Genomic DNA, 6,130 nt, shown 5'->3' on the forward strand with positions numbered 1-6,130 from the left:
GCGAGATTTGGCAAGAGAAGCTTGTTCTACTGCCGTTGCGTGATGGGATCACTCGATCGCGTTCAAGAATACCAATATTCGCTTCACGAGAGAACCACGTCCTTCTTTCTCATGCGATCGCCGTTCCCAGTTTCGAGAATTGGGCTCCTGGAGTCTTGCTGCTCGTTGTTGTGGAGTTTCACACAAACGGGTTTGAGCCATTTGTAACCGACCGATTTCAAGTCTTGTTTCCAGTTGTTCTGGTTTTTCAGATAAGCAGGATTAAGTTGTAATCGAGCGCTTTCTAGTCTTGCTGCTCGTTGTTCTGATGTTTCATTTAAACGGGATTGAATTTCTGCTCGTTGTTCCGCTGTTTTTGCAGCTCGCAGAGCTCTTCTTTTCTGAGCCCGACGTGAAGCTTGATCAGTTGCTTTTCGCTTGGGTGGCATACCTTGAGCTGGCCGCGGCTATAAGGGATGTTAACTGCACACTATGGTTGAACACTATGAAGTGGAAAAACAGAAAGTTTACCGATAATCAAATCGGTTTGAAAGTTATTTATGAGCACTTGTTCACAACACTGGATTCAGATAGATGACTGGATCACAATGACACAAATTGTCGTCTCTAAAAATCCACGACAACGATGAGTCATCGATCGAGAGCGATGAGTCATCGAAATGTGCCAAATATGCACTGATAAGCTGCCGAGCGAAGCAAAGGTCAAAAATTACGTTTTTTAATAAAAATTCTACTGTCATTGTTCTTTGGAATTTTGAGTGAATGTTTGTGTTGAAAATTCCCTTTTTTAAAACTGAACAAACTTGTGAAATAAAGTCTGCGAAATTCCCTTTCAGTAAAAAGTGGTTAAAATTCGTTAAAAGATAATTTTAGGAAAAACTGCATAAGTTGGAGAATATTTTGAGGTATCAATGTATTCCTTAGTTCATTACGAACATTTTAGTAAAACGCAGAATTTTTATCCGAAGCCGTTTGAAGGTTAAGTCGTTGTAAAGGAACACACTTGTAGTTGTCTCATCTGCGTTTATTCTTACTCTGATCCTTTTTGGATCCGCGGTGCACCACATTACATTATGCTTGCTTGCATTAATGGTACTTAATGGGGTTAACATGTCAGCAAATATTAATTAACGATTAACCAATATGTTCAATGCTTATAATATCCGTACATTGATCTCAGCCTAAGTTAATAATAGGAGTATGCACTTTTGTGTATATTTTGCAACACGTTAGAGTTGCACTACACCTCCCCTTCCTAGAGAATGGCCTTCACTATCGCCACTTGTGAAGACATTTCCAGATGGGTTGATGAAATAATTGAAATAGAGTTGCCGAAATATACCTTTGACATTGACAATACTATAAATATTATCGGATAACTATATTATAATCCATATTAGAATCTTAGATACTTATTTATGGAACAGATTGTAAAAAAAACATTGATTAACGTTAGCACTGAAAAGAAATAATATCCTTAAATTGAACTTAATTATATTAAAATAAACAGAGTATTGGCGTAAAAAGTCTAATTGAATGCACACTACTAATAGCATATTGCTTTTAAAATGAAACAATGGATGTACTAAAACGGAAAAGGTTTTGTACGCCTTTACTTTTGTGTAGGGTTACACTAAAACACTTATGCTGATCGAAAACCTACCTAAACGATAACGGATCTGTTAGCTACTCTTATAACAATTTGATTGAAAACAATTGCTAACACTACTGTATAAATATTTACAATGTATTTATGTGACTTCTGAAGCTGCAGATTCAAATCGTTTTAATCGATTTTTGTAAATCTTTATTGGTTTGCCTTTATTTCCGTTAAAAATGCTGTGCGAATTTGCGTTAAGGACCGTCTACTGATATGACTTCGTATGGACCGTCGAACCATGAATCGAACTTTTGACGATCTTCGTTAGTAATCAAAACAGACTATGATAAGCAGTGGAGCCCAATCGCTTAGTCCCTTTCTAATGGGCTGTATTGACACAACTGGTTTTCTAACTTTTTTTGTAACCTTCCACAAGGAATATTCAGTTTCTTTATCTGCTGATAAATTTGTAATAAAGGAATTTAGAGAATTCTGTTTTAATTTGTAAATTTCACGTTTTAGCTTTTGAGTTTGTCTATTTAATGATGTCTTATCGCTGGGAAGACGTGTTTGTTGCCATCGTCTTCTTGCTTTTCTTTTCTCTTTCACTAAAATCCGAATTTCAACCGGATAGTTTACTCCTTTCGTGATGTGAGTAATTTCTTTGGTGTTTTTGTAAGAAACCGTTTGCAGCAGAGTGGTAAATTTTTCGGTTAAAACATTCGACAGTTGGTTGTTTATACTTCGGCTCAATTTGGTTGATTTCTTTAACATTAGCTGACATTAACGGAATCGGTAGATCAGAATATGAATATTGCGATGTGGTTGGGGCAAGGTTGATCTCAGATTCACTTTGAGATTGTGTATTAATATTTTTGAAATATGCCTTTACGTTTATAGTGGGATGTAGACCTGGTAAGTTTACTTCACCTTGCTGATTTCCATCTTTCAATCTAGGTCAGCAAGGTGAATAGTACAAAAGATTAGTTCGTTTAGTTCATTTAGCTCAGTCGGCTAATTTTTATCATTGAATGAAAATATAAAAAAACGGTCAATTTAACTTTAGTTATAGTTCCAAGACGTTATAAGTGACACTTTTATACCATGAGCTATATTTTGAACTTCGGAATTTTTCTTTTTAAAAACTTTATTTTCACAATTACAGCAGTTACTCTCTGTAACTCTGACTTTCTCTGACTGATACAATTATGCGTTTAGCAAGTATATATAAGTTATAAATGCAAGTTAGCTTAAATTATGATAGTCCGGGCAGTTTCGAGGTTTAAGCGTCACGTCAGCGAACTCATTAGTTCTATTGCTCGTGCTCGGGATTTATTGTCCTTATATTTGTCTTTGCATTATTGGAGAATCTATGCATTTTTGATTTACATAATTTAACTAACTGTATCTTCTCTGATATTTTCCATGTAAACATGTGGGAGTGAGACATTTTTAAGCAATCATCTTCGTCATATTGTTTTGGTGACCAATCAAAACCCCCAGAAATTTTTTTCCGCTTTCGCATGTTCCTAATGTAGAATCAGGACCCAAATCAGTTAGAATCAATTAAATCGGGTGCATCAAATACGGCTTGGATCATCAGAAATATTGGATAATCCCAGATTGCTGTGAGACGCAACAGTTTGCACGTTGTGAACTTGCCGGTTTTGTATGTAGTAAAAATAAACAATGGATACCAGATCGTTTCTTTGCCATTTCATTTATTTCTAAATAATATACAAAATAAATATATTGTAACGGAAATGGCCTGGCGTACTCACGATTGAAATGGGGGGATCGAAATTCATGATATTTCAGTAAATGGGAGCCCCATTTACTGCCAAATATGACACTGACAAGCGGGAAATTTTGCACCTGGTCTGGAGATTTCGAGAACCGTCTGGGTTACCTGGAGAAAACTATATAAGCGGCGACGAGAACCATAGGGAGTGAGTGAAGTGACAGCAGCGACAGAGAGTCGGAAGACCGAGTTTTTCGTTTGTTATTGTTATTGTTTGTGAAGTTGACGGTAATTTTGAAGTTAGTTTGTTCCTGTTCCGTATTTAAAGTTATACCGAGTGGAGTAAAAGTTGGAAGCAGAAGAAAGAGTTTGATACCCGGCCATCCACGGTACAATATATAACTTCTAAAATAATATCAGAACAAAACAAATAAAACATTTTATTGTTTGCAGCACTAGAACTACTACTTTAATGCAAAAAATAGAAATTCCGAAGCACTCAGCAAGAGGTCCAACTGTCAGTTGTAATGCAAATTAAATCAACCTTCTCCAACTCTTCTTCAATGTTCTCTCTTCTTGCTTGGTACTGTTATAATATTGGTAATGGTTTTTGTTGACGGAACTCGGTAATTAGGGCATAGCATATCACAAAGTTTCAGAAATTCATCTTCTTCTCCAATTTTTAATGCATGAAATTCTTTTACAATCGATCGTAAAATTTCTTCGTCGATCTCTTTACTCCTAGATAGAGAAAACGGTTTCTTTACATACGCGTAGCTTGTCAAATCAGTCTGACATTTTGTTCTTTTTGGTGTCGCTCCCGCCGCTGTGACTACGCTGTAACCAGGGTCAGCGGACTCAATACTGTTTTCCCTGCTCAATGTGTTTGGGCTGGTGATTAGGAATGGACTGTATGTTCAATTTAAACTTGCTTATTTTACCAAACTGAGTAGCAAGTCAGAAAACCTTTTCTAACTCATGTCACAAAAATGCTCACTGTCAAAAATACCAGTTATCTAACAATACCCTTTATGGCTTGGGCCTAAACATACCGCCCGCCCGCCCTGGAAGTCTTCATGTCTTTCAAAATATAATTCATAATTGTAAACTAATCTAATCTTAATTCTAAGTAATTAACATGCAGGAACTTAATCCTACCTAATACTAACAACAATTTTAAATATAAATTGAATAACATTTAAATAGTAAACTTCAGATCACCATAATGAAATCAGAACATACCTATGATTTAATTTCGCAATCAAAACAACTAGGCGACAATACACAAATTCGGTTTACCGCTCTAGTCACTTGACTGTTTCGCACTTTCATTTTCACTACTTGTACAATATTGTCAGATCCTGGAATCAGTTCCATCACACGTCCCAACGGATATTTGCTTGTATGTAAATTGTCCTCCTTGAGCAGGACCAATGCTCCAATCTCAAGCAGGTTCGGAAAGGTTTGTCTCCACTTTACTCTTGTTTGAAGTTCGGACAAGTACTCTTTGTGCGATCTAGCCCAATGGTGTTGAGTGATAGCTTGTAATCGTTGCTTGTTTAGTGACTTAAACCATTCTCAGGAATCTGAGTGATATCTCCTTCGGGAAGCGCAGTCAGAGACCTTCCAATTAAAAGGTGGGCTGGAGTTAATGCCGAAAGGTCTTCTGGGTCTGACGGTCTTCGATCTGTGTCAATACAGTAGCATACTCTTCGAAAATTAAGACTCTAACGCCGATTACACGTTTGATATGTGCCTTAGCACTTTTTATGCCAGCTTCCCAGATACCTCCAAAATTAGGAGACCTTAACGGAATAAAATGTCACAAATTACGTTCTGCGGAAAGTTGATTGGCGATATCCACGGAATATTTACTTAGAAATTCATAAATGTCTTTTAATTTGTTATCGGCACCCACATAATTGGTGCCGTTATCCGAGTAGACATTAAGTCCTGTGCTGTATCATAAATGCTATTTTTAACGGCCACAGGTTATGGCAACTTAACAGTTCAGGATAACATTTTCGATAACGTAGCAACACAACCGTGGTGTGCTATATCTCCGAGTTAACGTATGCGTTTCCGACCCAGTTATCCATCAAACGTTAAAAAGGAAAAAAATATTGAATGCATAAAGTGAGATGCCCTTATACGAATAGTCTATTAGTTAGAGAGAGAGTTAACATCAAACCATCGAAGCCTCGAAAACATATGCACCACATATGCACGTTTTGACCATTTGGCCCACGTACTACCCTACTTGTTTTTGTCTATGATTTGCATTCACTTTCAATTTCGTTCTTGACCTATATATCTCTCATACGCTTTCAATGGAGCATCCACAGAAAAGGCAAAAAAAACAACCCGCAGACAATTCCAAAATTTAATAGAGTTTGTGGAGGAAAATAACGTGTTGGTGAGTGGGAAAACAAAACCCACCGAGGCAAATAAAGTGAAGGATTTGTGGCGGCAGTTTGCCCAACAAGAAAATTGTTCGGGAAATGGGCCTCCAAAAACTGGAGACCAATGGCGTAAGGTAAATGAGTTAACTTATTTATTAACACATATTTATATCAACATTTGACATATATAATTAATCATGCATCTGTATTTTTAACTGGTAGGTATTTGTGGAGTGGAAGGTGAATACCAAACGCAAAAGTCGGGAAATTTTCCAGAATTTCCAAGGTACAGGCGGTGGTCCACCAACGTACAAAAAACTAAATGATTTAGAAGAAAGGTTGTTAAGCCTTATCTCCAAAATACACCTGGGGGATGAAGAAATTCCC

Source organism: Dendroctonus ponderosae, unplaced genomic scaffold (genome assembly GCF_020466585.1).
Source record: "Dendroctonus ponderosae isolate FM_Combo_2020 unplaced genomic scaffold, Dpon_F_20191213v2 Dpon_F_20191213_1, whole genome shotgun sequence".
Lineage (NCBI taxonomy): Eukaryota > Metazoa > Arthropoda > Insecta > Coleoptera > Curculionidae > Dendroctonus > Dendroctonus ponderosae.